We start from the raw sequence: 12,823 nt of genomic DNA on the forward strand, positions 1-12,823 counted from the left end.
GCTAGGACAGCTGAGGGCGATCCTGTCCACGTTCCTCACGGCCTCATGGCTTCAAACCTTTCCCCGACTTTCAAGTGAGGCCTTCAGTACAGACAGGGCTCCCACATCAGGTCATCTTTCCAGAACCAGGTTTTCCTGCTCCAGGCAGAGACAAACTGGGGTAAACATGTCCCTGGGTGCAGGTGGCCTGGGCCCACCCCACCCCAATTTTTCTAACTGCTGAGGCTGGGCCACCAGAACTGGATCTGACCAAGGCTGGCTGAGGATCTTGGCGGAGTATCGACCCTTTCGGGGCACAGGTTCCACTGCCAGCAGGTGACTAGGCTCAACACAGGGAAAGAAAATGGAAAAAGGGCGATTCTGAGGTTTGGGGATGGGGGAGCAAGGGGAACTAGCTAGAAATGGTTGCCCTCAGCATGAAGAAAGTGCCAGAACCTTGCTAGGCCTCAAGAGGAGACTTGAAAAATATCAGTGCTTAATAAGGGAGATGGAAAGGAAGATGGTTATCACTGGGGCTCTGCATCTGGCATCACAAAGAGCTTTGGGGGGGCATTACTTTTCTAATGGGGCTTCCCAGATGGCACTAGTGGTAAAGAACCTGCCTGCCAACACAGAGGTTCAGTTCCTCCACTGAACACAGTGCGTTCAGTTCCTAGATCAGGAAGATCCCCTGGAGGAGGGAAATGGCAACCCACTCCAGTATTTTTGCCTGGACAATCTCATAAACAGAGGTGCCTGGTGAGCTACAGTCCATAGGGTTGCCCAGAGTTAGACATGACTGAAGTGACTTCACACGCACGTGCACACTTTTCTATTGAATGTTACTGGTCACACATTTGTTGAAATGTATATGTTATTTTTTAATCAAAACAATTTTAAGGGAAATATAGGGGGCACCCAAGCAAGTGATGCACCACCCCCAAATGCTGATGACCTTATTCCCAGAGGTTTTGTTTTGTAGCCTGTGGGTTGCCTCATTGACAGAAGAACTCGAATTTGCCACCGCAATGAGCAAAGCTCTGAAAGGTGATTGTTTCACACATAACTAGGCAAGGAAGACAGAAAGGAAATGCTTCTTATATGAGGTCCCCCAGTTCAGTCACTTAGTCATGTCCGACTCTTTGTGACCCCATGGACTGCAGTATGCCAGGCTTCCTTGTCCATTACCAACTCCTGGAGCTTGCTCAAACTCATGTCCGTTGAGTCAGTAATGCCATCCAACCATCTCATCCTCTGTTGTCCCCTTCTCCTCCCACCTTCAATCTTTCCCTAGAGTAGTCTGATTCATAGAGACAGAAAGTAGATGGTGAGTGCCATGGGCTAGGGGGAGGGGAAAATGCCATAGGAAAATAACTGATTTAGAGATTATATATCTACCCCTAGTCTGTGTCCAGGACTCCCCTTCTAACCACTCAGATCCAATCCACAAAGCTGATCTATTACAGTCTTTCAAACATGAAGGAGCATCAGAATTCCCTGGGGTTCTTGTTAATACAGATTTCTGGGCCCCACCACTAGGATTTCTAATTCAGTAGGTAGATTTATACTTCTACCAAGTTCCCAGGAGATGCTCATGCCACTCACTGGCCTGGAAACACTCTTTGGAGACCACTGACCTATCGCTCTCCTCTTTAAACTCTGTCTAAAGTTAGACCTCTTCTTTTCTTTCTCCTGCCATCCAACCCCCACCTGTCTCACCCGACTCCCCTCTCCCCCACCTCCTCAGTCAGTCCCACCAACTACTGCTCCACCTAAAAATAAGAGTTGCCAAACATTTGAGATACTCCATGAGTGGCTGTAGCTTTCTCTGGTGCAACAAAATGAGTTCAGGCTGTATTTTTTTTTTTTTTGGCCATGCATTCAGTATGCAGGATCTTAGTTTCCTGACCGGGGTCAAACCCATGTATCCCCTGCATTGGGAGCATAGAATCTTAACCACTGGACTACCAGGGAAGTCCTGAATTCAGGCTTTGATATCAAATGTTCTGGTGCCCACACTGAACCCACCATGTGGTCTGGAGTGAGTTACCTCCTCTTTAGGCACTGGCTGTTCTCACCAGCGGGCTTCCCTGGTGGTTCAGTTGGTAAAGAATCTGCCTGAAATGTGGGAGACCTGAGTTCGATTCCTGGGTCAGGAAGATTCTCTGGAGGAGGGCATAGCAACTCACTCCAGTATTCTTGCTTGGAGAATCCCATGGACAGAGGAGCCTGGCAGGTCTCAGTCCACGGGGTCACAAAGAGTCAGACACGACTGAGCGACTAAACAGCAGAATGCTCACCAGGAAAGTGGTGATACTCATATCCATCTTGTAGGTGATTTTAGGATGAAACGAGGTAAGGTGTGTCAAGATGCTTGGGACACGGTAGGTCTGCCCCACAGGCCCCAGCATGGTTCATTCCCTCTTCCCTTTCCATCCATACTGCCAGCTCTTCACTCACAGGGAACATATGTTCCTCTTTCCCCAACCCTGCCATCCATGGAAACATCTGCTCACCATTGCATCTATGTAGAGTTTGTCTGATGAACATTTTTTAAGGTACAGAAACCCACTTTGGGGACTTTCCTGGTGGTTCAATAGTTAAGACTCCAAGCTCCCCATGCAAGGGGCCTGGGTTCTGTCCCTGGTCAGGGAATTGGATCCCAGATGCCAAAACTAAGATCAAAGATCCCAAGTGCAGCAACTAAGACCCAGCACAACCAAACAAATAGATAAACATTTTAAAAGAAACCCACTTTTTGGACCAGGTGATCCCTGTTTGGTACCGTAAGGCCATATAGTACAAAAGCTCCAATCCTGAGCACTGGGACACATCCTCAGTTGCAAGAGGCAGTTCCCGGCCTGAATGTTCACCCCAGCGGGTGTCTCCCTCCAGTGAGTGCCCTCCCTTTTCCAGCCCCTGGTCTCCACCTGATGAAATCCCTCTTATCTTTCCAAGTCTCATTGAACCGCCACCTCTTCCCTGAAGCCTGCCCGGATACTTCACCAAGTGTGACCTCCCTTCTCAACCAGCAGTGCACTCAACGCATGTGTATCCAGCAGTCTCTGCCACAGCCTGCCTAGCATTTGTGGATGTGCGTTTACATCTCTGACTCTGCCGCCTGATGACTCTGTACCCTTGGACAAGGCAACACTCTAGGCCTCATTTTCCCCATCTTAAAAATGGGATAAGCAACAGTGTCTGCCTCAGAGGCTTGCTGTGAGAATCAGCTGAATTAAAACAAATGAAGTGGTTCAAACCACATTCCATATATGAATGATCAATAATTGTTCTATGTGATGATGAAGTGGCTCAGTGAAAAAGAATCTGTCTGCCAGTGCAGGAGATACAGAAGATGCGGGTTCGATCGTTGAGTTGGGAAGATCCCCTAGAGAAGGAAATGGCAACCCACTCCAGTATCCTTGCCTGGAAAATCCCATGGACAGAGGAGCCTAGCTGGCTACAGTCCATGGGGTCGCCACAAAGAGTCAGACACGACCAAGTGTGCTTACATATGTGATGATGATGATTAATTTTCTATTCTTACTTACGAGCCCAGACCACCAAAGCCATGCTCTTAATCTGGGTATCACATGGTACCTTATGCCACATGGTGAGCCCTCAGAGAAGCAAGCAAATAATAAAATTGTATTTCTTGCCATGACTTTTCCAACGATCATTTCATGTCTGAAGGCAGGCAGTGTTCACCCTCGGACAGAGGGAGACAGACCCTTGCCCACACTCCATGCTAGTTTGGTGGGCAGCCACGTTTTTCTCCAAGTAAATCTTTCTCTCAAGTCACCTTATCCTATTTCATGAAATGCTTGGCACATTAGCTTAGTTCTAAGGATGCTCCATTAATGATTCTTTGAGCTGAGGCTCACACTAGCATGTGAGCTTCTTTGTGACTCAGAATTTTTTAATAAGGACCGGAAGCTACCCATCCAACATTTCAGACACAGAAGAACCAGCATCTGACATGTTCTTAGAGATGACGTTTTAAAAGTGCCACCTGCTAACCTTTTCCCCCGCTAATTGGGCAAACCTTACGCAGGGCCGAACTGTCTTTTCCCCCTGTTCAGCCGCTAACCCAGCATGCAGCATGGTGGTGTCTCCAACTGCCTTTGAATACTTTTTCTTTTTCATCCTTGAAACGCAGGCCCTGAAGTTATCCTCACAAACTGAGCCACTGTGGGGAGCATGAAGCCAGGAGACTGCCTGAGAAGCATTTTTGGGGATCTTTCCACCCCATCTTTCCACACCCACCAGGATGGAGGTGGGAGAAGTACCCGGGCAGATGCTATTCTGTAATAGTTGGAAACTTTGTAACAGTGTCGTACCTGCTGTACCACTTATTCCAATGTGCCTGGTGGACAATTGTTAGTCCCCGAAGTGGAGAATCAAGCTTGTCTTTCAAAAGCAAGGAAGCTCCCCTGCCATCTGGAGTCTCCAGTGGCCCAGCAGGAGCCTTCAGGGACCACCAAACAGCCTCCTGGGCCACATAGGAGATGCTGCCTTTCTCACGATGGAAGGGTGTTCATTATAATTAAGTGGAAATCCTGGGGTTTAAACAGAGATAGATGCCCAAGTAACTTGAAGTTTGTTTCCTTGTGATTTCAGTGCAGACACAGGACACAGATGTTTGCCTGCCTCACCGGTGCCCAGGAGTAAAAAACACTAACTGCTTTGGGCCAGTTCACCTATGTCTGTTAAATCAATGGAAGAAAGTACCTTTTTCTAGGAAGTAGAACTTTTACCCAGTCCAAGATGAAATTGAAAATGTCACAGTGAAGAGTGACTACATGATTAAAATGATGAGATCTGAAAACCGTCACTAAGTTATTTGTCCTTTTATTTGTCCTCCTGATGATATTTTTAAATTTGCACAGACAAATATTTTTAGAGTCACTTGAATGTGCCAGCTGCCCAGAGCTGTGCTGTGAACATCGGAAAGGATGTTTATTGATGTCAAATTTAGGTTTCACGTTTGAAACAAGAAAAAAAAATACAGCTGGGAGTGGGGTGTGTCTGGAACTTGGGTTCAAGAAAGGTTAATGAGAAAGTGGCAAAATCCCACATCACAGTCTGAAGTTCCCTAAAGAACTTTATCCTCTCTCTGCCCACCCCCCCTTCACTATTTTCAATTTAATCTTTGGAATGGGGAGGGCAGGGGTATAGGGTATTAAAAATTAATTCTTTGTGCTCGCTAGAACTCCATGTACAAACGAAACGTGTTTGTTTTCCTAAATCGGCTCTGTTTTCTGCCTTCCCCACAGCCATCTCTCAATAACTAAATTTCCTCTGCCATTGGACCTGAGAATTAGAATTTGGGGGAGGGGCACCTTGGGGTTTGCCAGGCTCCACATGCTTCTCCACCCTGTGACCCAAATGTTGGATTAACAAGGACACATGGCCTGATCCTGCTAAGAAGGCCTTTGGAGTCAGCCCTGGAGGCCAGGCCGGCCCCTCTCCCTGGTGGTCCCCATTGTGCAGCCCTAGGGCCCAGGGAGATTATCAAGCCCTGACTCTCAGGCATTGGTGTGTCTGATCTTATGTGGGACACAGTAGGCAGATGGGGAAGAAGTCAGACCTTTGCAGGGAGAAAGGCGGGCTGCCTCTGTCGGCCCCCAAAGCCATCTAGCCTGGGCTACAGGTGATCAGCTGCCCTGTAGTGTGGCAACAGCCCAGCAGGCCCCCAGAAGTCTCTCCCCCAGGGCATCTGCAGGCCTCCCTCCCGTTTCCTGTTGATTTTCTGGACCGAGAACCCCCAACCACATCCCCAAGAAGACAGGCTTCATTTACTGCTGCCTGAGAGACAAATGGACCATGTAGACCAGGGGAGGGAGGGGAGGGAAGAGTCCTTCCCTGATTCCTTCTCTTGGTTGATCTTTCAACAATCTGGGATTTCTCTGAAGGGATGCTGGGGTCCTGGGCAAATCACCTTCATCCCTCTGCTCCTTCATTCCTGAAGAGAGAAAAGCTTCTGAGGTGTATAAGAGGTGTCCTGGTTTATACGATGCATTCACATCCATGAACTCACCCATGCTATCGACAGTGGGCCCATTTCTCTCTCTCACGGATGAGAGATTGGAAATCAGAGGGTCCACGTGGTTTGTCAAACATCCACAGCTTCTACATGGTGGAAAGTGGTCTGGTCCACAGGTGTGCTTGTCCAGACCTCCTCCTCCCCTTCCTGGCTCCATCCTGCTCCTGACTTAAGACAGCCTGCATCCTGCCAAGTGAAGGGTCTTGGGCAGCCAGCCCCTGCCCTGGCTGTCAGGGCACAGCCTCTCATCATGACCTCATTGCCTCTCTGAGGTCCTGATCCCACTGACAGCATCTCCCCTGAGAATCCCTGTTGCCTTTACAACAAACGCTGAATGATGGTGAAGGGGTGATTCTTTCCGAGTCCCAGAGCATCAGAATGACAGGAAAATAACTTCTTCCCATCACGATGGAGTACTAAGGTGCAGACTAACCGTCCTTCTATAAACCACTGTGAAATTGGCAAGAGCTGTTTTCAGACAGTGGAATTCAGCACAAGACTGTGGTTCTGGAAGAAAGGAAAACACGCACAAAGGAAGACCCATGATGGCACTAGCCTTCTACCTGGGGAGCACTGTCCAGACCACACTACAGAGAACTGGAGACCAAACAGACCATAGAGGTGAGGGGTCAGAGGTCAGAGTTTGGGTCTGCTGGGGTGGCAGGAGCATAGAGGCAGGACACCAAAGAAGACTGGCTTGTGCAGAGAAAGAGGTCCAGAAAGCTACTTAAAATTCCCCTTGAGTCTTGGGCCAAATACTAAGCTGCACATGTGCAGAGAAAGAACGTACGGGGTCTGGGAGCATGCATGCCCTGGGGGCTGTGAACCAAGTGGGAGTTATGGAGTTTGCATAGGATGGGGAGGCATTGGAGTTCTAATGTCAGAGTGGAAAATCATAATTGAATGTTCCAAGCAGTGGGTCAAGACCCCTGCAAAGCCAACCTTTGTGAGTAGAGCCAAGCAGGCTCTAAAATAAAGGCTACTCTAGACCCACCTACCCAAACTGACAAATAAGCTTCCAAGAGACCAACCAGATCTGCAAGTCAGCTTACTGCCTGCCAAACACCTGTCACTCAACAGAACCCAGAACTCAACAGCACATGATCAAAAAAGTAGGAAAACATGACCCATCGCCAGAAGAAAAACCAATCAAAAGAAACAGACCCAGAGCTGACAGCACTGTTGGAATCAACAGGCAAGGACTTCAAAGCAGCTATTTCAAATCTGTTCAGACATCTAAAGAAAAACTCACCATAATTATGAGCAGATGAGAAATCTCAGGAAAGAGATGGAAGCTATTTTTATAAAGCCATTTCAGCTCTGTGACCCACCAGGTGCCCAGCTGAGGTGCAGGTGACCCTGGCACTTACCTCCTTCCTTCCTTCCTGACCACACAGTCCACCTCTGTTCCCTGGCTGCTCTCCTCTTCTCTCTCCAAATTCCCAACGCCCCTTCCCATTTCTGCATCTGTTCATGCCCACAGCTGATGGTTCGTCCACCAAGATAAAGATCAGGTGAGTCTCCGAAGTGTGCCAAGAATGAGAGTAAGAAGGTTTAAGAAAGACCTTGGTCACATTCTCCCTTGTGTCTCACCATGTATGGGTGGCTCAGCTATGCAGCCAGTTCACAGACTCTGCACGGGGCATCCTGACTCCACTGCATGCATGCCTGCTGTCTTTGTGAGGGAGGGAGGGTGTGCAATACCAGCTGCTATTGCAGATCCACATCTTCACACAGGAAGACTTGGTTTCTTGCTCACACAAAATCCAAAGTGCCTGGCTCTAGTCAGGAGGTGCTTCCCACACGACCATTCAGGAATCCAGTTTCCTCCCAGCTTGTGCACCACCATCACCCAGGGTCTCAGAGTCCTCTGCTGGGTCCTCAGGCCAGATAGGGGAGGAGAGAGCCCAGGATCGTGTAGATTTTTATAGCCTCATCCACACGCAATCTATTCGTCAGAACTCACTCACATGTCCACACCTAACTACAGGGGCAATTGAGAAGTCTATTCTAGCTAGACATGAAGGAGGGAGAAAGTGGGTGTTTGGTGACCCCATAGCAGTGTCTGCCTCATTATGACACCTTGGGGCTCTTACCTCTGAACTTCACTTTGCTCGAGTAAACTCTGGGAATTGGTGATGGACAGGGAGGCCTGGCGTGCTGCAGTCCATGGGGTTGCAAAGACTTGGACACGACTGAGCGACTGAATTGAACTGAACTGAACTGAAACAAGTACCAGGATCATGCCTTCTTTATGGGGTCATTGTGAGGGTTGAAGGGGAGAGGCCGTGGGAAACTGCAGCCACAGACCTGGGGTACAATGTTGGAGAAATGCATCCTGTTGCAATTATTACAACATCTGCATTTAATTCATCCTGTGTGACCCACAAGGTAGCTTCTAACCCTGTGGGTTGAGGCTGGGGTGCCTTCACTTTTTCTTGTTATATTATTTTTTAGTTAACAAACAAATTTTTTAAAAGAAGAAGGAGAAGAAGAATGATGATGGTTACCAGAGGGGAAATGTGGGGGATGGGGATAAAATAGGAGTTGGAGATTAACCACGCTACGCGGGTGCACACAGCCCAGAGGGACCCGCCCGAACTAAAATCAACATTTGTTTCTCCAAAGGTTTTGGGCCAAAACACTAAGCAATGCTACCAGGTAGCAAAAAGAGGGAGGAGGGGACCAGAATAGAAAAAGTAAAGTTTGGGCTGTCTGCATAAGCCCTGACCCCTGCCTCACTGTCTCAGTTAGACAGCCCTTGCTAGAAGAATAGACAGATGCCAACTTGCAAAGGTTGAAGTCTCAGCCTTAATTTTTCCTGTGAAATTGTCATTGCTCTCATCAGTGTATCACCAAGGGGCAGCAGCTAAGTCCTCATGAAATATGGAAGTCAGTTAGAAATCCCCTGAAGTTTGCTTCGAGCCTTTTCTTTGTAATGATGTGTGTTGGGAGACAGAATGTCTTAGAACAGCTGAAAACCAAATAATAGAAGAAGCGACATATGCCACAGATAACCAAGAAGGTAAAAAACATCTGCTCAGGTTTGCCCGTGAAGCAAAGAAATCACATCGCTAACAAAATTGGTGCATGACCAAGCATACCTTAAAACAGGAGAGGGCTGTTTGGATCCTCCCATGAAGAAATAACAACTTCTTCTTACATTTGCATCTGCCCATTAAAGTCCTTTGAAAAATGCAGACGGCTTCCTGCATGGTATACCTGGCATCATCACAGAATAAAATAGGGAGACATCTGATTTAAGCAGAAAGTCTTGATCCCCTTGAACAATCCCAGGGGCAGTTTCAGAGTAGGAAGGAAAATAACCTGCATCAGGCACTGTACCAGGAACATCCATGTGGGAGATAAAATTAAATTCTCACACCAGCCCTGCAAGGCAAGTGTAATTATCTCCAGTTTAGAGAGGATGCAACTGAACCTTGGATAAACTACATAAGGAATCCACATCTATGTGATTCCAAGACCATAGTCTTATTTACTACTGCACCCTGTGATTAAATAACCACTTGATCCGTTGGGTAGATAGCAGGTGCCATCAACAAATTTCTTAAGAAATCCTTTGTAAGATTGGCAGTTGCCAGAAGGAGGGAACAGAATAAAGATGAATAGAGTAAAGATGACCAAAAGGCTCAAACTTGCAGTTAAGCCCTGGGAATATAATATACAGCATGATGACTAGGGTGAACAATCCTGTATTATAGATTTGAAAGTTGCCAAGTAGATCCTGAAAGTTCTCAACACAAGAAAAAAAAGTTGCAACCATGAGAGGTGATGGATGTTGATTTATTGTGGTGATCATTTGGCAGTATGTACAAGTATCAAATCTGTGTGTTGTACACCTTGAAGTGAAGTATTAGTCACTCAGTCATGTCTAACTTTTTGTGACCCTATGGACTGTAGCCTGCCAGGCTCCTCTGTCCATGGGATTCTCCAGGCAAGAATACTGATGTAGCCATTCCAGTCTTCCAGGGATCTTCCTGACTCAGGGGTCAAACCTACATCTCTTGTGTCTCCTGTATTGGCAGGTGGATTCTTTACCATCTGAACCACCAGGGAAGCCAGTTAGATAAGTTGTACACCTTAAACTTACACAATGTGTATGTCAAATATTGTTGTTCAACCACTCAGTCATGTCCAACTTTTTGTGACCCCCATGGACTGCAGCACCCCAGGCTTCCCTGTCCCTCACCATCTGCCACAGCTTGCTCAAACTCATGTCCACTGAGTCAGTGATGCTATCCAACCATCTCATCCTCTATCATTCCCCTTCTCCTCCTGCCTTCAATCTTTGCCAGCATCAGAGTCTTCTCTGATGAGTCAGCTCTTCGCATCAGATGGCCAGAGTATTGGAGCTTCAGCTTCAGCACCAGTCCTTTGAATGAATATTCAGGATTGATTTCTCTTAGGATTGACTGATTTGATCTCCTTGCAGTCCAAGTGACTCTCAAGAGTCTTCTCCAACTTGATCAAACTGATCAAACTGATCAAATTAATCAAAAGGATCAATTCTTCAGTGCTCAACCTTTTTTATGGTCCAACTCTCACATCCATACATGACGACTAGAAACACCATAGTGAAAGTGAAAGTTGCTCAGTCATGTCCGACTCTGTGACCCCATGGACTAGTACAGTCCATGGAATTCTCCAGGCCAGAACACTGGACTGGGTAGCCTTTCCCTTCTCCAAGGGATCTTCCCAACCCAGGGATCGAACCCAGGTCTCCCACATTGCAAGCAGATTCTTTACCAGCTGAGCCACCAGGAAAGTCCATAGCAACACCATAGCTTTGACTATATGGACCTTTGTTAGCGAAGTAATGTCTCTGCTTTTTAATATGCTGTCCAGGTTTGTCATAGCTTTTCTTCCAAGGAGCAAGTGTCTTTTAATTTCATGGCTGCAGTCACCGTCTGCAGTGATTTTGGAGCCCAAGAAAATAAAGTCTGTCACTGTTTCCATTGTTTCCCCATCTATTTGCCAGGAAGTGATGGGACCGGATGCCATTATCTTCGTTTTTTGAATGTTGAGTTTTATGCCAGCTTTTTCACTCTCCTCTTTCACCTTCATCAAGAGGCTCTTTAGTTTCTCTTCGCTTTCTGCCATGAGTGTGGTGTCATCTGCATATCTGAGGTAATTGATATGTCAAATATACCTCAATATAATTGGGGTTTAAAAAAATTAATTGTATCCATTGTTCCCTCATGGGTACACGTGTGCTCATGGCTGTGAGTTACTACCATGTAGACAGTTTAAAAACCAAAATAGAATCTATTAAAAATATTTTTAAGTATCTTGGAGTTTTGAAGTTCAGAATAGTGAATTGAGCACATACTTTTTATCTCTGCACCCTTCTGAGATCCTATTAAAACCGTAATAAGGGATTCAAAAAGATAAAACCCAGTAAAAGCAAAACAAATGGGATAAAGGAGGCATTTGCGGCCAGTGAGATTTCAACACATTTTCAGGAGACAGGAACAGGTGGGAATGGGTTAGAGAAGGAAAGGAAGTGGGCAGAAACTCTGCTGGTGCGGCTGAGGTGGAAGGGCTCCCGCCTGCCTAGAAGACAAGGCTGGGGCAGGAGGTGGTCGGCCTGGCAGGGCACGGGTGAGAAGTTGTTGAGCACAGAAGGATGGAAGCTGCGGTTCTTTAGCCTGGGCTACACAGTGGGTGATTAATAATGCTTAATGAGCAATTGTTGAGTGAATAGAAAAATATATAAATGAGTGGATGCATGACAACCAAATGTAAACACTGGAAGAGATAGCATGCAATGCCTGTTTTCAGTTGCTGGTTGTATTAGTCAGAGTTCCCCAGAGAAAAAAAACCTACAGACCTTTTATACACAATCCCTTGGTATCTGCAAGGGATTGGTTCCAGGAACCCTTGAGGACACCAAAATCCCCAGAAGCTCAAGTCTCATTTAAAATAGTGAAACGTTTGCATGTAAGCCAGGCACATCCTCTCATATACTTTGGCGTGGTGGTAGCGGGGAGGAGGTGTTCCATGCAGCCTGCAGGATCTTAATTCCCCAAGCCAGGGTCAAACCTGTGCACCCTGTGATGGAAGAGCAGAGTCTTAACCACTGGACCACCCAGGAATTCCCCACATCCTTCCACATACTTTAAATCATCTCTAAATTTCTTACAATACCTAATCAATGTAAATACAATGTAAATTGTAAATATAATGTAAATGCTATGTTCAGTTCAGTTCAGTTCAGTCGCTCAGTCATGTCCAACTATTTGCAACCCCATGGACTGCAGCACTCCAGGCCTCCCTGTCTATCACCAACTCCCTGAATTTACTCAAACTCATGTTCAAATGCTATGTATGAACAGCAAATTCAAGTTTTGCTTTTTGAAGATTTCTGGGATTTTTTTTCAAATATTTTTGATTCTGCAGATGCATAACCTACAGATAGGGAAAACCAACTGTATACACGGGCAAAGCTCATTTTATCGCAATTTGCAGAAACTATGTCTTTTACAAATTGAAGGTTTGTAGCAATCCTGCATTGAGCAAATATACCAGTGCCAGTTTTCCAACACCATTCGCTTGTTTCATGGCTCTGCATTGTATTTTGGTAATTCTTACAATGTTGGAAACTTTCCCATTATTATTACACTTGTTATGATGATCTGTAATCAGAGATATTTGGTGTTACCACTGGGACTTGCTAAATGCTCAGACAATGGTTGATATCATCTGAGCCTTTAGTACATTTTTTGGCAATAAAGTACTTTTAAAAATAATTTTTATCGGAGGATAGTTGACTGACAA

Source organism: Odocoileus virginianus, chromosome 9 (assembly GCF_023699985.2).
Source record: "Odocoileus virginianus isolate 20LAN1187 ecotype Illinois chromosome 9, Ovbor_1.2, whole genome shotgun sequence".
NCBI classification, from domain to species: domain Eukaryota; kingdom Metazoa; phylum Chordata; class Mammalia; order Artiodactyla; family Cervidae; genus Odocoileus; species Odocoileus virginianus.